Source organism: Bos grunniens, chromosome 16 (assembly GCF_055505025.1).
Source record: "Bos grunniens cultivar Pamir isolate PY7600 chromosome 16, Bosgru_T2T1.0, whole genome shotgun sequence".
In the NCBI taxonomy this organism is placed as follows: domain Eukaryota; kingdom Metazoa; phylum Chordata; class Mammalia; order Artiodactyla; family Bovidae; genus Bos; species Bos grunniens.
This window is the reverse complement of record NC_141180.1, coordinates 12393505-12417077: the sequence shown is the minus strand read 5'-3', so window position 1 is coordinate 12417077 and position 23573 is coordinate 12393505. Positions and strand designations below refer to the sequence as shown.

The 23573-nt window shown below is 42.3% G+C and overlaps 1 protein-coding gene across 8 annotated transcripts in view; it reads right to left on the bottom strand.

The window, feature by feature from the left end:
* Positions 1-556: 556 nt before the first annotated feature.
* Positions 557-23573, bottom strand: part of LOC147356181 (uncharacterized) — a 252719-nt gene continuing 229702 nt past the window's right edge. For 3 of the 8 annotated variants that reach the window (XR_015142687.1, XR_015142684.1, XR_015142679.1), the window contains 4 exons: positions 12572-12631; positions 12105-12223; positions 10986-11063; positions 557-969 (listed from right to left, as the gene is read on the bottom strand). The gene's annotated coding sequence lies outside the window, so the exon portion shown is untranslated. Of the gene's footprint in view, positions 970-10985; positions 11064-12104; positions 12224-12571; positions 12635-23573 lie in introns of all 8 variants that reach the window. The other 5 variants (XR_015142689.1, XR_015142685.1, XR_015142681.1 and 2 more) reach the window with 2 other exon arrangements.

Genomic DNA, 23573 nt, shown 5'->3' with positions numbered 1-23573 from the left:
GCTGCAGGCTGAGGTAGAAAAGATATTAGAGCTAGAATAGATACAAACCATGAGAGTTATCCGTTAATGAGAGAGGCAGGAAGTGGTATTCTAACCCCTCCATTCTTCAAGCTCAGCCTCCTTGGGAAGCCAAAAATACCTGCAGCCTTTCAATGAAGTCATTAAATTCAAAAAATGGGAGAACCTGGGCCTCCATTTTCCTGGGGAGGACCTTAGAAAGGAATTGGCTGTGCCAGTGTGGTGTGGGCACCATCAAGCATAAAGGAGAGGGCTAGATCCTATGATGCTACATGGATGGACCTGAAGATTATCATACCAAGTAAAGTAAGTCAGACAGAGAAAGACAAATACCATTTGATATCACTTATATATGAAATCTAAAAAAATAGATAGAAATGAACTTATTTACAAAGCAGAAACAGACTCACAGACATAGAAAACAAACCTATGGCTACCAGAGGGGAGAAAAGGGCGTGGGAGGGACAAATTAGGAGTTGGAGTTAGCAGACAAACTACTATACATAAAATAACCAATAAAGTCCTACTGTATAGCACATGGGATTACACTCAATATATTGTAATAAACTATAATGGAAGGGGAAGAAGACGGCTGGGGAGAGGAGACTCTTTCGACCCTGGAATCAGCAGGAACACACTGAGAGGTTGCTGTGGTCCCCCAGGCTGGGAGCAGCAGTTGGCCGAAGTGCAGAGTGCTGGTAGATTACAGAGGAATTACAGCAGGGCACTAACACAGAGACTATAAAGTGGCCTGTCCAGCAGGGATTCCACTGGTAAAATGCCACAGGCACCATATTATGGTGGAGACAAGCTGGAAAGTTGAACGGACAACAGCGGGCCACCGAGACACATCCAAGTCAGAAAATAAAACACCTCCGCACAGTCTACGTAGCCTGCTGAGCACAGCATTAACTCCAGGGAAAAGCAGGGTATAGCAGAATAACTTCAAACCTGAAATGAGAGACAACAAAATTAAATACTACTGGGTTTCCCTGGTAATGTCTAAATTAAAATGTTTGCATCTGAAATCAGAGGAGCTTGAGAGAGAAATTAAATTTTTATTGACAAGTGAGGAAATATACATGCTTGCTCAGTTGAGTAAAAGTAACTATGAAATTTGCACATAAGTTCATGACCTAAAAGTCAAGGACAGGAGCTCCAGAGGGAAGACAAATCTAGATTTGAAGCCAGCTCTGCCTACCATTAGCTATTTGGCTATGAGCACGTCACTTAACACTCTGTAAGCCTCATTTTCCTCTTCTGATGTGACATACTCATCTGACTTGGATTTCTGATATTTATTCATTTACAAAACTTAATGCCTTGCCCATGGTAAGTCAATCCCACACTGTGTTACTGATCTCTTTTCTTGCTCTATATCTGCAGCACCCAAGATTCTTATTTTCCAGTTTTGCCTCTAATTTCAAATTGCTTGTTTTCTAAGCCTTCCTAACCCAGAGTTATGCCATCACAACAATTAACCCAGGCAGAAGTGCTCAGCCAAACCCTGTACATGAAAACCCAGTCTCTGGCATCACTGTTTGATTAGCCTTCCTGGAGGGGATGGACTTTCAATTTAGTTGATTCTGCTCTAATTTTGAGTGTAGAATTGCAAAGACTTTTAGGAGAAGATTAAAGTGATGGGATTAGATGGTGCCTGTAAAGCATTTGGTGTTAAAAACTTTAGCTGTCAGTGCTGTTAATAGAACCCTGTATGTACACTGAGTTCCCAGAAAATAAAATAATAAGGACAGAAAAGATTGATACCAGCAAGGAACATAAGCACTGTCAGAAGGTGCAGTATGAAGCACAGAGAACCGAGTCACAGGCAACACACACAGAAGCCAGCTGTGCTTTAGAGTTCGCATCACCTTTGAATTGATCAAACTGATCTTCGTAGACAGTCTTTATGCCAATTTCCCCAGGATCACTCAACATGGAAACTATGTCCTGGTACTGAAGCCTGAGTCTGAGCAAGCTCTGGGAGATAGAGAAGGTCAGGGAAGCCTGGCATGCTACAGTCCATGGGGTTGCAGAGTCGGACGTGCTGAGCGACTGAAAAACAACTGAAGCCTGCACCTACTGTTTTCCCTAGATCCATTCCATACATTCCCAGGACAGCCAAAGCTTTCTGGAATTTCCTTCCCAAACTCCCTTTTCTTTCCTCCAGGGTGAATCAGCATCGTTAGTTTGCTATTCTTTGTTGACATGAATTTCTCCATTCTTTAAGAACATGAGCATATATTCCTAAACTATATATATAAAATGCTGTTTTATAAGTAGTTCAATTATGTGTATTTTATTTATTTGTTTATATCCTTAATTTTTATACAGAAGATTTGGGGTGGCTTACAGTGAAACTAGAAATCACAAAAATCCTAGTAAAATATAAATTAGAATTAAAAAGTTAATAACAGAAAGAATACAAATAAAAGCAGCAAATTAAGATTTGAAAAAAGTAGAGAAATAAGCAAAGTGATTATCATTCACAATGAAATAGAATAAGATTGAATTTCTATTAGAATATTATAATATAGACATGTCAGACTATTCAGATTTTAATTTCAACCATGGAGGTTTTCCTGAAATCTACATATATGTGAAATATCCCATACTTTCTCATGGAATGATGACATTATACTCTTTCATCTCCTCCAAGAATAGCCCATCACGGGTCCTTACCTTTGGAAGAAGAGGTGTGATCAGAGTGGTGGAGGATATAGTCAGGGTGGAGAACCCAGCTAGTAACAAGAATAATTACTAAGATTTACTGAACATTTAGGGGCTTCCCATGTGACTTTGATTCCACCTGCTAATGTAGGAGACTCCGGTTCAATCCCTGGGTCGGGAAGATTCCCTGGAGAAAGACATGGTAACCTGCTCTAATATTCTTGCCTGGAAAATCCCGTGGACAGAGGGGCCTGGCAAGCTACAGTCCATGGGGCCGCAAAGGGTCAGACATGACTGAGTGACTGAACACTCATGCATGCAATGAACACTTACTAAATCAGGCACTTGCTGAGCTCTATAAATATCTTTGACACAATCCTCACAACAGTTCTTGGAGCTGCCCACAGAAGAGCAGACTGAGATGCAGAGAGGGTGGGCATTTGCCTGAGATTAAACAGTAAGTTGCCATCCTGGATCCCAAGATTTATTGGAATGACAGATAATCCACATACATGTGTTAGTTAAACCATGGTGCCAGCCTGCTTGGAATCTCCAGATTCGCTCCTCCACATCCTTGGGTGCATTTGTAACTTCTGTCTTGGCAAGTGAAGTCTGAGCATAACCATGCTGACATATTTCATTCATATATTTCAACTGAAGACTTTTCCAACTTCTGAACTGAACCTCAGACTCCTCTTACTAGCTGATAATGTGCATCAGGTCATCCTGGATCAATGGGTGTCAAAGCTCTGGCAACTGTTCCCCTCAGCCTCTCTCAGAGGCCTGAGACAAACTTCCCAGAGGAAAATCAGAACCCTGTTCTTCAGCTTTAGGACCAATAACATTAGATACAAAGTCTCTGTCCTGAAGATCATAGACCCCAGAATCTGACCACTATGCCCCTGTGACAAAATGCATCCTTTCAAAACTCTTGGGAGATTTTGCTTCTTTTAGAAAAAGACAATTGAAAATGTTAAGAGCTTATTCATCTTACTACAAAATATTTAACATTGAAAGTACCTCAAGAGGCACATCTGAAAAATCCAGAAATAGATATCTTACATTTGACATTCAGCCTATTTTCCTTTACTTAATTGATTCCATTATTCATGTTTTCCACACCCCAAACTTACTGATTTTTTCATAGTGCTCATGCACTTCAAGAATGCATAGTTATTAATCAAAGGATCTATTCTTTACTTAGCCAAGATATCCATGTTAAATTCTTTTCATCTTCTGCCATAAATCAGGTCTTCCAGCTCCTTCATCATTTTCATTACTCATGTCCATGTTCTTTCCAATTTATCTGAGCTGCTCAAAAATTCCCATTGTTACACATTCCATACAAAGGAATACTTCACTTGCAAAACTGTGGTATTGGGATTCCCAAGAGTAAAGTTAAATTGACATGGGAGCTTTTTTGCTTTTTCCTGCTCAAATAAGACTGAATTTGCTACCTTTCAAGATGGCAACTTTTCAGATTTGGCTTAGTCATAAAGAAACTGGTTATTGTTTTTGTGCCTTAATTTGGGATGAGACCCTAAAACAGAAAAAAGACCCTAGCTGGGTGTTTAAGAGCTGAAAACGGCTAGAGATTCAAAACACTTGATTAAACTAATTCACTAGAGTCCATCTCAATTCTAAGGGCAGTGAGTCTGGAACTTCCAATTCCTGCCTTTATATAAACGCAGAATCAAGTCACAAGATTGTTTCCATCAGTATCAATTCAGGCATCTGTATATAGTCATGTTCTCTGTCTCCAATCATTTCCATGACACCATAAGGCCAAACAGTATTTGAGGGTTAGTGGCAGAAGCATTTTTATGTGAAAAGGTACCTCACTGGCAAAATTTGGTTTAGGAAACGAAGAGGTATATTTGTTGTTATTCAGTTGCTCAGTCATGTCCGACTCTTTGTGACCCCATGGACTGCAGCACCCCAGGCTTCCCTGTCCTCCACCATCTCCTGGAGCTTGCTCAAACTCATGTCCATTGAGTTGGTGATCCCATCCAATCAACTCATCCTCTGTCGTCCCCTGCTCCTCCTGCCTTCAATCTTTCCCAGCATCAGGGTCTTTTCCAATGAGTCAGTTCTTCCCATCAGGTGGCCAAAATACTGGAGTTTCAGCTTCAGCATCAGTCCTTCCAATGAACATTCAGGACTGATTTCCTTCAGGATAGACTAGTTGGATCTCCTTGCAGTCCAAGGGACTCTCAAGAGTCTTCTCCAACACATTTCAAAAGCATCAATTCTTTGCCACTCAGCTTTCTTTATTGTCCAACTCTCACATCCATACATGACTACTGAAAAAACCATAGCTTTGACTAGACAGACCTTTGTTGGCAAAGTAATGTCTCTGCTTTTTAATATGCTGTCTAGGTTTTTCATAGCTTTTCTTCCACGGAGCAAACATCTTTTAGTTTCATGGCTGCAGTCACAAACTGCAGTGATTTTGGAGCCCAAGAAAATAAAGTTTCTCACTGTTTCCATTCTTTCCCCATCTGTTTGCCATGAAGTGATGGGACCGAATGCTATGATCTTAGTTTTCTGAATGTTGAGTTTTAAGCTAGCTTTTTCACTCTCCTCTTTCACTTTCATCAAGAGGCTCTTTAGTTCCTCTTCATTTTCTGCCATAAGAGTGGTGCCATCTGCATATCTGAGGTTATTGATATTTCTCTTGGCAATCCTGATTCCAGCTTGTGCTTCATCCAGCCTGGCACTTTGCAGGATGTACTCTGCATATAAGTTAAATAAGCAGGGTAACAGTATGCAGCCTTGACATACTCTTTTCCCAATTTGGAACCACCCTGTTGTTCCATGTCCAGTTCTGACTGTTGCTTCTTGATCTGCATACAGGTTTCTCAGGAGGCAGGTAAGGTGGCCTGGTATTCTCATATCTTGAAGAATTTTCCAGTTTGTTGTGATCCACACAGTCCAAGGCTTTACAGTAACCAATGAAGCAGAAGTAGATTGCTAGTTAATCCTACATGGTTTAACATTAAAACTGTTCAATAAACACACAGTCCTGGTCATTTTCTTCTTCGTTCCTTAGATTGATACATTCGTTCCTTAGCTTGATACATCTATCATACATGATAGACATTCTTATCTCTGTCTAAGGATGGAAGTGAGACATGAAAAGTATTGGGTTGGCCAAAAAGTGTTTGTTTGAGTTTTTCATAACATGTTATGGAAAACCACAAATAAATTGTTCAGCCGATGCAATAGTAAAACACACAGCAAAATCACTCTTTATTGATTTTATATTATGCTTCTTCGTTCTATGCCAACAGAATAGTATTCTTTCAAATATTCAAGCCAACTTTCCTTGTTCCTAGATCTAGCAGAGAGAATTCTACAAAACAAAGACAGCTCCACAACTAACCAACTATGACAGCTAACCAACTATGGTATCAAGTTACCTGTGGACTCTGTTTACTAAGTTAGTATCACAGTACTTGGCTGTGTATCCTGTGCTGTGCTAAGCTGCTTCAGACGTGTCAGACTTAACTCTATGGACTGTAGCCTGCCAGGCTCCTCTGACCATGTAATTCTTTAGGCAAGAATACTGGGGTGGGTTGCCATGCCTTCCTCCAGGGGACTTTCCTGACCCCAAGATCAATCCCACATCTCTTATGTCTACCTGCATTGCAGGTGTGTTCTTTACCACAAGCGCCACTTGGCCATGGACAATCAAGAATAAGATATAAGTGAATCACCATTACTAGGAAAACCAGCTATAAATGACAGGATAGAGAATTAAGCATCATCTCCTAGAATCAGCCTAATAGAATAATCATAGTATTTTAGGAATGGATGTTTTCTACACATACTCCAATTACTATTAAACATGCTAAATCTTGAGGCAGAGCTTTGGTCACTCATTAATGAATCTGCCAATTGTAAAGCACCACAGACACACCCCCAGTGAAATCATGCCATCTTAAAAAATATAACATTTGTGATTATAATCTGAATAAACTGACTCTCTTTTGAATCAGAAGTAATGTAATCAATGCAAGTGATTGTGAAGATAATTTTGTCATCAATTACCTTTCTCTTCTTTATACTTTAACCCCAAACTACTACAAGGTATAAGCAAATATTTAGCATTCTTATTTAAATCAGAAAGATATATTGTTTGAGTTATAATGAGGCTAAAATTTCTAATGGGATCTTGAGTGTAATTAGCAGTTACTCTGATTAGAGGAGCTTCCCAGGTGGTGCTAGTGGTAAAGAACCCACCTGGCCAGTGAAGGAGACCAAGATTCAATCCCTGGGTGGAGAAGATCCCCTAGAGGAGAGCATGGCACCCATGCTCCAGTATTCTTGCCTGGAAAATCCCAAGGGCAGAGGAACCTAGTGGGCTACAATCCACAAGGTGACAGAGAGTTGGACACAACTGAAGTGACTTAACACACACACACTCTGATTGGAAGCTAGATGTTTTCTAATGTGGTCTTGAAATTAATTGCCAGAGTCAGGATCCACCTCTGGCAACTGATCTCCATGTTCTAAATGAAGCAGTGGTTACCACTACTGATTGGATACCTCTTTAGCAAAGTTTTGAGATACCAGAAGTTTAAGAATTTGGAATCATCTCCATCATCAGAATCTTCTCTGTGTGTTCATCGCTCACTCGTGTCTGACTCTATGCAACCCCACGGACTGTAGCCCACCAGGCTCCTCTGTCCAAGGGATTCTCCAGGCAAGAATACTAGAGTGGGTTGCCATGCCTCCTCCAGGGGATCTTCCCGACCCAGGGATTGAACCCAAGTCTCCTGCATTGCAGGCGGACTCTTTACCATCTGAGCCACAAGGGAAGCCTAGGCTACTCAAATATGAGGGCTAATAATGAATGTAATATTGATTTGGTAAGTAAGGATCTAAGCAGATTTAGAGTCAGATGCAAAACTTTCACTGATGACCCCACTGCAATAACGTACATGTAATTAAGATCACTGTATACATAAGCCCTTAGTGCATGCCATGAAATTCCTTGTTCATTTTGGCTGATACAAGAGTCATGGACTAATTTCTGTCATTTATCTTGTTCTGCCAAAGCACAGGGTTGAGAATAATCTAGCTAATTAACAGGTCTCATTAGGTTTTTACTGGCCAGTAGTGCTGAGTTATTGTTCTATATATATTTCAGCACGATTTTTGTTGGCATGACACACAGAACAGATGGTGGAATCATCCCTAAGGATGACAAGTTGTGACAATTGTTATAAACATAGAGGGAAGGAAACGCAATGCCTCTGATTTGTCAACTGATTTCTAACCATTATTTCACTTAATCCTCAAAGAAACTCTATGAGATATAAAATACTATCCCCATTTCTGAGACAAGAAAAATTGAGGCTCAGCAAAGCTAATTAAATACAAACTACTTTGGGGGGTGTGGGACATAGAAAGTTGGGTCAATGGTATAGCCATTAAAGAAATGGTGCTTCCCTGATGGCTTTGACTATAAAGAACCTGCCTGCAATGCAGGAGACCTGGGTTCAATCCCTGGGTCAGTAAGATCCCCTGGAGAAGAAAATGGCAACCCACTCCAGTATTCTTACCTGGAGAATCCCATGGACAGAGGAGCCTAGCAGGCTACAGCCCCAGCTCACAAACCGTCAGACATGACAGAGAGACTAACAGCAAAATTAATTAAATATAAGCTGTCTGGGGAGTGTGGGGCAGAAAAAGTGGGGTCAATAGTATAGCCATGAAAAAGAGCACCTTTTCCTTGAATGAGTTCTTCAAGTAGCTGCTTTGACCACATCTGACCATCCCAATAGTTAGAAGTCTGAACCAAACCCGCAGGGACCTGAAAACCAGAAGCCCTTCTGAAAGTGCGTGATGTGGGTGAGTGAGTCCCAGAGAAGCCATCTCCTCTACAAGCTGGTGCACAGGCTTGTCGAGGCTGGTCATAGTGTATGATAAACACCCTTATGTAACACTTCCATTTAAGGCACAACTATAGACCTAAAGGTTGGTGCCGGTTCTGTGGGTCCAGCCTTCCCTTGATGTTCTTTAACATGGGCCCATATTAGAGTTCCAGGCTGGAGATGAAGAACCTCATTGCCCAACAGAACTGCTTTGACAAGACTGTCAGGAAAGCTGAAATAGCCAGAGCAGAAGCATGGCAGGTTAAAGGAATGACTTCAGGGTACACGGAGGCACTGCTGTGACAAAGTGGTCTCAGACACCAAGGGCCGATACTAACAACCCGGGAATGGGGTGGTGGAGGAGCTGGGAGCCGGCCCTTGTCAAGCAGAGGCTTCAAACCAACATCATATGATGATGAGCCCTGCAAATGGCTCTGGCCACACATCAAAGCACAAACAAATGCCCTGCTCCAAGACGTTCTGTGTAACACACACATCTGTCGATCCTTCAGGCTCAAAGGAGGCAGGTTTTTAGAAATGCTATCAGCTCTTTCACACTGACATTCAACTTGAACTGAACTCCTTTATGTGTGTGCAGGTTTAGACTCCATAATTGCAAGCCCTAGGACAGTAACAAATTGTTCTTGTGTCTGTGTGGGAGGGAAGATGGCAAAGGAGGGCTGATATGCACTGTATTTGTAGCACTTACAGCTCAGGAGCAGGAAAAAAGACAGAAATAAAGGATTGATCCTCCTATGGGATGCCCCATGTTTCCCATGATGCCTTCTCTCCTGCCCCGAAGAAACAAACTTAGGTTTATGGAGTCCTCATTTATCACAATCTGGATCTTCCTTCCTTTTAGCCCCCATCCTGACAGTCTTATGTTAAAAAAAAAAAAAAAATCCTCTCTCTAATAAGGATTTGGACCAATCATTTGGGGTTCAGATTTTTAAGGGCTTCCCTGGTAGCTTAGCTGGTAAAGAATCCGCCTGCAATGCAGGAGACCTGGGTTCAATCCCTGGGTTGGGAAGATCCCCTGGAGAAGGGATCAGCTACCCACTCCAATATTCTGGCCTGGAGAATTCCATGGACTACATAGTCCATGGGGTCACAAAGAGTCAGACACGACTGAGACACTTTCACTTTTCAGATTTTTAAGACTATGGGAAAATAATAATAAGAAGAGAGCAGTTTCCTAAAAATAAACATTAACTGCACTATAGAAGGACCTAACATTTCTCCCCTTTGCCATATAGTTTATCTTAAATTATGTCAGAATAGTTTCAGAACCAAAATCAATTCAACCTCTTTTTTTAATTGGAGTATAACTGCTTTACAATGCTATTTCTTCTGTACAAGGAAGTGAATCTGCTACATGTATACATATATACCCTCCCTCGTGGACCTCCCTCCCACAACCCCTATCCCACCTTTCTAGGTCATCACAGACAACGAGGCTGAGCTCCCTGTGCTATACAGCAGCTTGCCAACAGTTATCTATTTTACACATGTGTGTGTGTGTTTAGTTGCCTAGTCATGTCCAATTCTTTGCAATCCCACAGACTACAGCCCACCAGGCTCCTCTGTCCATGGGGATTCTCCAGGCCAGAATACTGGAGTGGGTTGCCATGCCCACCTCCAGGGGATCTTCCCAACCCAGGGATTGAACCCAGGTCTTCCACATTGCAGGCGGATTCTTTACCATCTGAGCCATTAGGGAAGCGCAAGAATACTTGAGTGGGTAGCCTATCCCTCCTACAGGGGATCTTCCTGACCCAGGAATCAAACCGGGGTCTTCTGCATTACAGGCAGATTCTTTACCAGCTGAGTTACCAGGGAAGCCTACTTTAGGGACAGTAGTGTATAAATGTCAATCTTCTTCAAGGTCCTCCTGTGTCAAGTCTCCAGGCAGGGGCTCTAGTATACACAGTTTCAGGATTCTGTCCTCAAAACAGCTCTGTAAAACAAATCTTATGACCCACTTCCACAAATGGGGAAACAGAGGCAAGAAGGGATCAAACAGTGGGAAGCAGGCAAGTTGGAGGAGCAGAAATCACAAACTTTTGACTTTAAGCCCAGAGCTCTTAAAATCATATTACTCTTTGTTTTTATTTAAAACCAAGTTGTATAGAACTTTTAAAAATAGCTTTTTATTCTTTGTGGTTTGGGGAAAATTAGAAAGTCTTTGAAAGCAAAATTAAATGCTAAGTCTGCACATAAAGTTTTAATGCTTATGATCAGAAAACCTAAACACTTCGACCAAAAATACATGATGATGAAATAATGCCTTAATTTGGTGCCAACGTTTCATAAAATTTTAAGATTTCTGCAAATGCCTCCTTTTCAATTGAGGGCCTGGTGTATCCCCAAATTGGCTGCTCCTTACTTTTTAGAGGAAAGGCTTTTCATACTTACTGAACTCCCCTGGCACATGCTTCCTTGGCAAGTGCATGACATTGAGTTAATTCTGAGCATGAGGTCAAACCAAATGCCCTAAAAAAGAAAGTCAAAGAAAAGAACATGCGTGTTTCCTTGAATCATCAACAACTGCCTCATTTCCATTTTTCTGGACCTAAATAATTATGCACAGTGCTCAGATCATCAGTCATTTAAGGCCCCAGACTCTGGGCTTGTCGAGAAGCCTCTCAACCCTTCCCGGACCTGAGCTAATTAGTCTGACTCTCACCTGCTGAACCCACTGGACCTTCATAAGCTGGGGCCATATGTCAGCTTGAGGTCTTTAGATGAAAGTGACAGAAGCTGTCTCTGACTGAGTAGGTAGAAAACGAGATTAAAGATATCGTGTAGTTCCCAGAGGGCTTCCCTGGTGGCTCAGTTGGCAAAGAATCCACCTGCAACGCGGGAAACCTAGGTTCTATCCCTGGGTTGTTAAGATCCCCTGGAGAAGGGAATGACTACCCACTCCAGTATTCGAAAAACTTCGGGAGTTAGTGAAGGACAGGGAAGGCTGGTGTGCTGCAGTCCGTGGGGTTGCAAAGAGTCGGACAGGACTGAGCGACTGAACAACAGCAAAAAAGTTCCCAGAACCACGGGGAGTGCTGGGGACGCAGGCTCGAGGCTGAGGTTCCAGCAACAATGGTCGAAATCATGCTGTAGGAGGGACGTGATGAAGAAAATAGTGTAGCCAGCATCAGGGGTTGGGCACTGTCCCTTCTGGTTCAAGAACTAAGCCTGGAAAGAATGGCTAATGCCCTGTTGACAGGAAGAGGGACACAGGGTGAGCATCTCTGCTGTGTCACTAGGTACAGAGTCAACCGCTGGAGAAGGTGTCTCTGCCTGGCAAGCCCTTTGTCACCTACCTGTGCCTGAGTATCAGGACCATCTTAGCATTACGGGGAAAGCAGGTCTTTGGCACATGGCAAAACTTGCGAAGAATTCACAAATGTCAAAAGGGATGGGGCGCAGGTGTGTTTTCAAAGCAAATGACAGACGTAACATCCATTTCTTAGCACAATAAAATAAATATAACAATTCCTATTTTTGAATTGAGAAATCAAGAAAGGTATAACTTACCTGAATTCATAATGACAAAGCCAGAATTCCTGTTTTTTTTTTTTTTTTTCTGATTCAAAAGTCCATGAACTTTCAACTAAGCTATCCTGCCACTTTCTTTTAATAAAATAAGAATTGTTCTAAAAAAAAGAGAGAGAGAGAATTGTCCCAATTCAATTTTCTAGACAACACCAGAAATATCAGACATATAAGAAAAGTAAAATATCTTGAACTGGTGATCATGTTTATTTGATTTAGGTTTGATATTCCCAGACAAAATAGTCGCTGCTGTTCAACTGAGCTACCTACCTGTATTTTCCTCTTTGAGTTAAGTAAGGGTCAAACACTGAATCAAAATGGTGTAACTTCATATTTGTGACTCATTTATCTGTTTTCTTAAAGGATATTAGGAGATGACCTGCAAGAGCAGTTTAATGTATAAGGCTGTCAACAGGGAGATTTAGGTCTGTGTAGACAAAAGCACATACCCATTACGCTTCCACTCTGTGTAAAGCATTGTTCCAGCCACTGGGGAAGAAATGATGACTCTGCTGGGGAGAAGTTCAAAGTTTAGTAAATAATTTCAGTGGTGTAGTGAACGTTGCGAAATGACCACATATAAGATAGGACAGAAGCTCACAGGACATCAAACCAATATTTAGAGAATCTGGGCAGACTTCTCAAAGGAGGTTCCAGTCAGTAGAGAGGCCCCAGTTCAGTTCAGTTCAGTTGCTCAGTCACATTCGACTCTTTGCGACCCCATGGACTACAGCACGCCAGGCCTCCCTGCCCATCACCAACTCCCAGAGTTTACACAAACTCATGTCCATTGAGTTGATGATGCCATCCAACTGTTTCATCTTCTGTCATCCCCTTTTCCTCCTGCCTTCCATCTTTCCCAGCATCAAGGTCTTTTCAAATGAGTCAGCTCTTTGCATCAGTGGCCAAAGTATTGGAGTTTCAGCTTCAACATCAGTCCTTCCAATGAACACTCAGGACTGATCTCCTTTAGGATGGACTGGTTGACCTCCTTGCAGAGAGGCCCCAGCCATGTTCATTCATCATTCTATAAAATTCTATGAGCATCTATGGATCACCTCGTGTAGGCTTTGCTAAGGGTTAGATGTTTAGCATTCAAATTAGTCTCTACACACCTGGAACTTAGAATCTAGTGAAGAAGGCATAAATAAAACAAACAATTATACTAGAACTTTATTAAATGTAATTGGAATAAGTGTTATCAACAGAAAATAACAGTTTTATGAGAATTTATAACAAGAGAACCTATCATAACGTAGATGAGGTAGTGAAGGGGTATCAGGAGACCATTCTCCTTGGGTCTCTCGCATTCATGTATATCTTGTGTCAGCTTTTGTTCCCTTCTTTCTTTTCATGGATGTTTGTATAAGAAGCAGCCTCAAAAGATAGAGATGGTGTCTCCCTCTGAAGCACAGGGAAGGTTTCCTACCAGCACAGTAAAGACCGTGTCACCTTCATGGCAAAGGATGGGCAGGTTTGCCCAAAGTCCCCTTTAGAAGACCAAGGTTCTTCGGCGTGAGTTTCCGCAGCTGTGCGGCAAACCCACTGTGTGTACAGCGCTGACATGCTCTACGCTGCACCATCCCCCTGAGACTTCAGGGACAAGAGGAACTGAAGTGAAAGGACAGCTGTGCTGCCTTCTGTACTGTGAGTAATAAGGAAACTGAGGGACTTCCCTAGTGGTCCAGGGGCTAAGAGTCCACCTGCCAATGCAGGGGACACAGATTCAATCCCTGGTTCAGGAAGACTCCTCATGCCACAGGGCAACTAAGCCCATGCACCACAACTACTGACCTGTACTCTAGAGCCTGTGCACCCCAACTGCTGTGCCTGCAGGCCCCGGAGCCTGAGATCTGCAACAAGAGAAGCCACCGCAATGAGAAGCCCACAAATCGCAACTAGGGAAGAGACACCGTTAGCCTCAACTATAAGCCTCCCTTGGAAGAAATGGAGTAGCCATCATGGTCAACAAAAGAGTCTGAAATGCAGTACTTGGATGCAATCTCAAAAACGACAGAATGATCTCTGTTCATTTCAAAGGCAAAGCATTCAGTATCACAGTAATCCAAGTCTATGCCCCGACCAGTAATAATGAAGAAGCTGAAGTTGAACGGTTCTATGAAGACCTACTAGACCTTTTAGAACTAACACCCAAAAAAGATGTCCATTTCACTATAGGGTGCTGGGGACCAGCCCCAGCTGATCCAGGGTATTCGAAGGAGAGACGGCCTAGGCGACTATTTATATGCTAATTAGAGATATAGGGAACAATAGAATGAGGATAGCTCAGTAGGAAAATTCAGTGGAGAAAAGAAGCTGAGTAGCTTGGTTTACGCGGGAGACCAATAAAACTTCAAGACAAGAAGTTTGCACCACTTACGTAGGCCGCAGGCGCCCTCTCGAATAGCGGAAGGTGTCTCACCCTAGACACCTTCTCGAGTGGGTCTTAGAAGCCCAGGCATGATTAGTAAGCGTGGTGGGTTCCGCGCTCCAGATGGAGACTCAGCTGGAGGTTAGAGGGAAGAATGACATGGGGAGACCAAGCGCTGGTGAACAAGGCCCGTAGCTTTATTTTTAACAGGGGCTTTTATACCCTAAGTTACACATAGAGGATAATAGGGGATGCAAAGTCAGCAGTCTTTGGTTCTTATCAAAAACCAAGGTTTCTTTCCTGCAAATGTATCGTATACAAATGGTTTAGGTGATTTACATCATCTTCTGGCCAGAAGGCCTACTAACATTTTATGACTCTTGACAAGGACTTATCAACAAAGACTTACTTTCTCTAAGAGTAATTATTTCAAGGTTTGGCACCATCTTCCAAAGATAAAATTGCATTCCTATAGGGCGGATGTGTAATGGGTTTACAACAAAGAAAGAATTTATTACCTTAAGGGTCTAAAGTTACTAACACCAAGGCCACTACTTATTTTTTCTACATACCCACTATTAATTGATACATATTCAAGGATACAATTCAGGGGATGTGAAAACTTGGCAACAAGCATTGACTCATCAATGAAATCCTTTACTAGTTTATTCTGACAGTTTTTAACTCTCTGAGAGGCTCTAAGCTATTTGAATATCTTAAGCTTCCCGTGCCTCTGGAGGCTAGGAGACTGTAAACAATCGTATGCATAGCTGCAGGAGTCCGGGTAAACTTGTCAGGCGAGTTAGAGAGCCATCAGAGGGGTTTGGATTTAAACACTCCTAATTGCCCAGGAACTTTATTAATTGGAGCTGTAAGTTAACTCTTTGACAGAGAGAGCGAGATGGTGGTAGGGGACAGCCCCCAGTAAAGTCAGAGGTGAGAGCACAAAGCAATAAAGTAGGCAGACTCTGGTTTTTTGGGGGAAAATGCTCGAGAATATCCGGGGGGACTCCTGAGGCTCGATCCCGCCTTTGCGTATGCCGAGCCTCCTTCCTCATGACCTTTGTCACGAGTGGAATGCCTCACCGGCTCCCCGCAATAGGGGACTGGAATGCAAAAGTAGGAAGTCAAGAAACACCTGGGGTAACAGGCAAATTTGGCCTTGGAGTACAGAATGAAGCAGGGCAAAGGCTAATAGAGTTTTGCCAAGAGAACGTACTGGTCATAGCAAACACCCTCTTCCAACAACACAAGAGAAGACTCTACACATGGACATCACTAGATGGGCAACACCGAAATCAGATTGATTATATTCTTTGCAGCCAAAATGGAGAAGCTCTATACAGTCAGCAAAAACAAGACCAGGAGCTGACTGTGGCTCAGATCATGAGCTCCTTATTGCCAAATTCAGACTTGAATTGAAGAAAGTAGGGAAAACCACCAGACCATTCAGGTATGACCTAAATCAAATCCCTTATGATTATACAGTGGAAGTGAGAAATAGATTTAAGGGACTAGATCTGGTAGATAGAGTGCCTGATGAACTATGGACTGAGGCTCATGACATTGTACAGGAGACAGGGATCAAGATCATCCCCATGGAAAAGAAATGCATAAAAGCAAAATGGCTGTCTGAGGAGGGCTTATAAACAGTGTGAAAAGAAGAGAAGCGAAAATCAAAGGAGAAAAGGAAAGATAGAAGCATCTGAATGCAGAGTTCCAAAGAATAGCAAGGAGAGATAAGAAAGCCTTCCTCAGCAATCAATGCAAAGAAATAGAGGAAAACAACAGAATAGGAAAGACTAGAGATCTCTTCAAGAAAATTAGATACCAAGGGAACATTTCATGCAAAGAAGGGCTTGATAAAGGACAAAAATGGTATGGACCTAACAAAAGCAGAAGATATTAAGAAAAGGTGGCAAGAATACACAGAAGAACTATACAAAAAAGATCTTCACGACCCAGATAATCACGATGGTGTGATCACTGACCTAGAGCCAGACATCCTGGAATGTGAAGTCAAGTGGGCCTTAGAAAGCATCACTACAAACAAAGCTAGTGGAGGTGATGGAATTCCAGTTGAGCTATTTCTAATCCTGAAAGATGATGCTGTGAAAGTGCTGCACTCAGTATGCCAGCAAATTTGGAAAATTCAGCAGTGGCCACAGGACTGGAAAAGGTCAGTTTTCATTCCAATCCCAAAGAAAGGCAATGCCAAAGAATGCTCAAACTATCACACAAGTGCACTCATCTCAAATGCTAGTAAAGTAATGCTCAATATTCTCCAAGCCAGGCTTAAGCAATACGTGAACCATGAACTTCCTGATATTCAAGCTGGTTTTAGAACAGGCAGAGGAACCAGAGATCAAATTGCCAACATCTGCTGGATCATCGAAAAAGGAAGAGAGTTCCAGAAAAACATCTGTTTCTACTTTATTGATTATGTCAAAGCCTTTGACTGTGTGGATCACAATAAACTGTGGAAAATTCTTCAAAAGCTGGGAGTACCAGACCACCTGACCTGCCTCTTGAGAAACCTATATGCAGGTCAGGAAGCAACAGTTAGAACTGGACATGGAACAACAAACTGGTTCCAAATAGGAAAAGGAGTACGTCAAGGCTGTATATTGTCACCCTGCTTATTTAACTTATATGCAGAGTACATCATGAGAAACGCTGGGCTGGAAGAAGCATAAGCTGGAATCAAGATTGCCGGGAGAAATATCAATAACCTTAGATATGCAGATGACACCACCCTTATGGCAGAAAGTGAAGAGGAACTAAAAAGCCTCTTGAGGAAAGTGAAAGTGGAGAGTGAAAAAGTTTGCTTAAAGCTCAACATTCAGAAAATGAAGATCATGGCATCTGGTCCCATCATTTCATGGAAGATAGATGGGGAAACAGTGGAAACAGTGTCAGACTTTATTTTTTTGGGTTCCAAAATCACTGCAGATGGTAATTGCAGCCATGAAATTAAAAGATGCTTACTCCTTGGAAGGAAAGTTACAACCAACCTAGATAGCATATTCAAAAACAGAGACATTACTTTGCCAACAAAGGTCCATCTAGTCAAGGCTATGGTTTTTCCAATGGTCATGTATGGGTGCAAGAGTTGGACTGTGAAGAAAGCTGAGCACCGAAGAATTGATGCTTTTGAGCTGTGGTGTTGGAGAAGACTCTTGAGAGTCCCTTGGACTGCAAGGAGATCCAACCAGTCCATTCTAAAGGAGATCAGTCCTGGGTGTTCTTTGGAAAGAGTGATGCTAAAGCTGAAACTCCAGTACTTTGGCCACCTAATGTGAAGAGTTGACTCATTGGAAAAGACTCTGACGCTGGGAGGGATTGGGGGCAGGAGGAGAAGGGGACGACAGAGGATGAGATGGCTGGATGGCATCACCAACTCAATGGATGTGAATTTGAGTGAACTCCGGGTGTTGGTGATGGACAGGGAGGCCTGGCGTGCTGCAATTCATGGGGTCACAAAGAGTCAGACGTGACTGAGCAACTGAACTGAAATGAGCCTCAACTAGAGAAAGCCCACAGGCAACACTGAAGATTCAGTGCAGCCAAGAAAAAGAGAAAAGATTTAAAAGAAATGAAACTGAGGGAAAATATGATTAAGCCTGCCAAACCTAACCTGCCTCACTGGCTTTTAATTGCTGGCTTCTAGCTGATTTTAAACTAAACTCCCAAGAGCTTCCTTATAAAAAACACCTCTGACATATGGGTCACTGGAGTAATGATTACTTGTCTTTCTGGAACTTGGAGGTAGATCTTGCCCGTTCGGACCAGTTGAGACCATGGGCCATCTGAGTGGGCCTGAGTGAATGCTCGATGGATGACTTTTTGACAACATAGGGCTCCAAACTCCACCCTTAGAGCAGCTAATGAAATCATTCTCTGAACATGCGGCCTGTGAAGAGGCACGAAATCTGAGTACTCTTGTGCAGAGCACCCATGACCTCACTTTTCTTATCCCCGGTCACTTTTCCCCATGCCTCAGATCACCCTGCCCCTCTAACCCTTAAACATTCCTAAATCCCATCTTCTGGGAGGCAGATCTGAGATTTGTTCTCCTGACTCCTCACTTGGCTACCTTGCAAGTAAACTTCTTCTCTGTTGTAAGCCTCAGCTTTTCAGCATCTGGCATGTTGCATGTCTGGCAAATGAACCTGGTCTGGTAATAATAAAGACCATCTCTGACCCACAAGTTTTGTGTCTTCTGCCAGCATCTATGAAAGTGTGGCAGGATAAAATGTTAGCTTACACAGAAGGTAGAACTTCAGACCATTCAAGGCATGGGGGTAGGATTAGTCTCCTTGAGGAAGGTTTAAACTGAGACCTAAAGAATAGGAAGCTGATAGTGGAGACTGATTGCCAGGAGAACCAACCACATAATTAGAGAGTGGTGTGCCTGGAGAAGGCGAGGAAGTGAGGAAGCATGGAGCCCTTTCCCCATGCCTTCCCCTACACATCTCTTCGCCTGGCTGTTGATTCACATCCTCTAATATCCCTTATAAGCTGGTAATCTAGTGACTACATGGGTTTCCCAAGTTCTGTAAGCCACCAAGTTAATCAAACCCAAAGAGGGAGTCATAGGAACCTCTGATTTATAGCCAGGCAGAGGAACCTGGGCTTGAAATTGGCATCTGAAAGGGGAGCAGTCTTGCAGGACTGTGGGGTCTGTGGAATCTGACGCTATCTCCAGGTATATAGCCTCAGAATTGAGTTGAACTGAAGGACACCTCGCTGATGTCAGAGAATTGATTGTTGGATGGTGTGGGGAAATCGCCCTCCCCAGACACTGTAACTGTATGCCGAACACAAGTAAAGGAGTTGAATATGTCCTGGGAGACAATTCTCCATGGTCCTCTCTTTTATCTACCATCTTGCAAAGTGCTTACCTACTCTTTGTTCTAGATGCCAGAGCTGAAATTATTTTGGGGTGAGTTTTGAAAACATTCTAGTAAACCCCTGTGCCCCTAAGTCCTGGCTGTAAGAACTGAGTCTGGCCAAGCCAGCCTTACTTCCCATAACACCCTTTTCAAAAATGTTTGTATAGTGAATAGTTTGAGCAGATATTAATAAAATACAGTCTTACTTTGGAGTAGAAACATGCTTGCTCTCTGTGTTATGCTTAGTTGTTCAGTCATGGGGTCACATGACTCTTTGTGACCCCATGGACTGTAGCCCACCAGGCTCTTCTGTCCAGGGGGATTCTCCAGGCAAGAATGCTGGAGTGGGTAGCCATTCCCTCCTTCAGGGGATCTTCCTGACCCAGGGATGGAACCTAGGTCTCCTGCATTGCAGGTAGATTCTTTACCATCTGAGCCACCAGAGAAACCCAAGAATACTGGAGTGGGTAGCTTATCCTTTGTTCAGGGGAACTTCCTGAACCAGGAATCAAACCAGGGTCTCTTGCATTGCAGGCAGATTCTTTACTAGCTGAGCCACCAGGGAAGCCCAGAAGCATGCTTGCTGTCCCATTATAGTTCCTTCCTATAATACAACTTACTGCATACAGAGGTGTTATCTGGCCCTCTTGGTATCACGAGATAGGAAGCAGAACTTGGAGAAACAAATGAAAAATGTTGATGATTACTGCTATTACTTTGAGAAATCTGTGTCTTCCACCAGCCTCTATGAAACTGTGGCAGGCTTATTTCATAGTTTGCAAGTAGGGTAAAATCTAATCCTTAATTCACAGTCCTTAAAAGTACTCTATAAGATTTTAGTCAATGGGATTCTTTTAAATTTATTTTTTTATTGAAGGATAATTGCTTTACAGAATTTTATTGTTTCTGTCAAACTTCAACATGAATCAGCCATCAGATCAAATCATATCAGATCAGTCGCTCAGTCATGTCCGACTCTTTGTGACCCCATGAATCGCAGCACGCCAGGCCTCCCTGTCTATCACCGACTCCCGGAGTTCACTCAGACTCATGTCCATTGAGTCAGTGATGCCATCCAGCCATCTCATCCTCTGTCGTCCCCTTCTCCTCCTGCCCCCAATCCCTCCCAGCATCAGAGTCTTTTCCAATGAGTCAACTCTTTGCATGAGGTGGCCAAAGTACTGGAGTTTCAGCTTTAGCATCATTCCTTCCAAAGAAATCCCAGGGCTGATCTCCTTCAGAATGGACTGGTTGGATCTCCTTGCAGTCCAAGGGACTCTCAAGAGTCTTCTCCAACACCACAGTTCAAAAGCATCAATTCTTCGGCACTCAGCCTTCTTCACAGTCCAACTCTCACATCCATACATGACCACAGGAAAAACCATAGCCTTGACTAGACAAACCTTTGTTGGCAAAGTAATGTCTCTGCTTTTGAATACGCTATCTAGGTTGGTCATAACTTTCCTTCCAAGGAGTAAGCATCTTTTAATTTCATGGCTGCAGTCACCATCTGTAGTGATTTTGGAGCCCAGAAAAATAAAGTCTGACACTGTTTCCACTGTTTCCCCATCTATTTCCCATGAAGTGGTGGGACCGGATGCCATGATCTTTGTTTTCTGAATGTTGAGCTTTAAGCAAACTTTTTCACTCTCCACTTTTACTTTCCTCAAGAGGCTTTTTAGTTCCTCTTCACTTTCTGCCATAAGGGTGGTGTCATCTGCATATCTGAGGTTACTGATATTTCTCCCGGCAATCTTGATTCCAGCTTGTGCTTCCTCCAGCCCAGCGTTTCTCATGATGTACTCTGCATAGAAGTTAAATAAAAAGGGTGACAATATACAGCCTTGACGAACTCCTTTTCCTATTTGGAACCAGTCTGTTGTTCCATGTCCAGTTCTAACTGTTGCCTCCTGAGCTGCATACAAATTTCTCAAGAGGCAGATCAGGTGCTCTGGTATTCCCATCTCTTTCAGAATTTTCCACAGTTGATTGTGATCCACACAGTCAAAGGCTTTGGCGTAGTCAATAAAGCAGAAATAGATGTTTTTCTGGAACTCTCTTGCTTTTTCTATGATCCAGCGGATGTTGGCAATTTGATCTCTGGTTCCTCTGCCTGTTCTAAAACCAGCTTGAACATCAGTAAGTTCACGGTTCACATATTGCCATAGGTAACATATATCCCCTCCCTTTTGAACCTCCCTCCCATCTCCTGCCCCATCCCACCTCTCTAGATTGATACAGAGCCCCGTTTGAGTTTCCTGAGCCATATAGCAAATCCTCATTGGCTATCTATTTTACATATGGTAATGTAAGTTTCCATGTTACTCTTTTCATACATCTCACCTTCTCCTCCCCTCTCCCCATGTCCATAAGTCTATTCTCTATGTCTGTTTCTCCAGTCAATGGGATTTTATAGTTCCATATTTTGGCTATAGTATGTAGCCATATATCCATATTTATTTGGTATAGTTACCTACACATCTCTAGAAAATAGTGCCATAAACAGAAAATCAAGCCATCGACTCCCAGAGTGATATCTGGTACAATGAGGGGAAAAAATGCTACAAATAATCACTTGTTTTCAAGGAGCCTGCAATATTGGTTGCAAAACTGCAAAGTGGTTTAATGGAAACCATGTGGATTTGGTGAAGTTGAGTCCCAGTTTTGCCCCATACCACCTGTCTGAAACTGTACAAGCCACCTGATTTCATCTGCTCTGAATTCATCATACACTAAACAGAGATAAGACAACCTATACCATATAGTTCACATGAGTGTAAAATGATATGATAGCATTTAAATAACAGTAATAAATTTTTCTACCAAACCACTCTTGAAATTCAACAAGTATAGCTCTCCTTAAGAAAGCTAGCTGTTGAAGAAGATGGACAAAAATTTTCAAGATGAGTTTTGTTCTTGACCTAAAACTTTTTATTGTTGACAGACTTTTTATTACTGACAGACATTTGTCCATTTGTGACAACCTTAGTTTGATCTTTCTCAAAGCTTTGCCAAACTCAGGGAAAATGATGAGACCAAATGCATTAGATGTTAAAATACAACCCACTTCCAATCTAGAGGCAAAAGGACTTTCCTTCCCATAATCAATAACATCGTATATCCTATAATATTGGTAGCCAGTACTTGAAAAACTATTGCAGTAGAACCACTGTGACTGTCTGTATCTCTAGACAATCCTTAGAGGCTCAGCCGCAGAAATTCAGGAAAATGAAGCCATATGTCAATTCCCCCAAACAGGCTGAATGCCAGTTTCTTAAAATGCAAGCAGCAGGTGAGGCTTTTGTTTCTGCTTTTAAATAGCAGTGAAGCATCCTCATTCTCAGATTGATGAAGCCCAAGTACATGGCAAAGCCCAGTTCTAAGCTGCCTCTTTAGAGCTTTCAATCTTCTGTGATTTCTGAGCAAAGAAATGTGCCTTTCCATTCCACCGTGATGTTTTTCTGGCACTTGTCTGATATTATGATAAATCAGCAAAAACCTGATTAATTAAAGCCTCAAGCAGAAGATAATCAAATGCTTTGGCGTGATGTTTCTTTGCTATTTTGTGGACAGGAATAATTAATCTGAGAGGCCAATGGACTTTGTTATGGGAAGTAAGCCTGGCTTGGCCGAGCCCAAGTCTTAGAGCCAGGGCTTAGAAGTCACTGGGGTTGACTTCAGTTCAGTTCAGTCGCTCAGTCGTGTCTGACTCTTTGCAATCCCATGAATCACAGCACGCCAGGCCTTCCTGTCCATCACCAACAGGTTGACTTAAGGTATTTTAAAAACTCACCCAAGAGTAATTTCAAATTCGGCATCTGACCCTTCTTCCTTTCACCTTCATTCCTTCACCCTGTACATACTTTCTACCATGACCTATCACTTCATGTCACTTACTGGTTTATCCATTACTTTCCTTCCTTAAAATCAGGAACTGTATTGATTTAACTATTAAACTAACATAGTTGTTTAATGAAGTTTTTCATTTTTAAGTAGAATGAATCAGTAAATAAAATATAGTAACTTGTCTGATAAAAAAATTACACTCCAAAATACAAGCAGAGAAACGGCCATGAGGAGGCTATGGGACAGTTTTGGAAGAGGACACTCAAGAGCTTAGGCATTCTGGCAGCAAGCTAAGTGAGTCAGATTTGCATTTCAAAACTCTAAAGTTCCTTTCTCCTT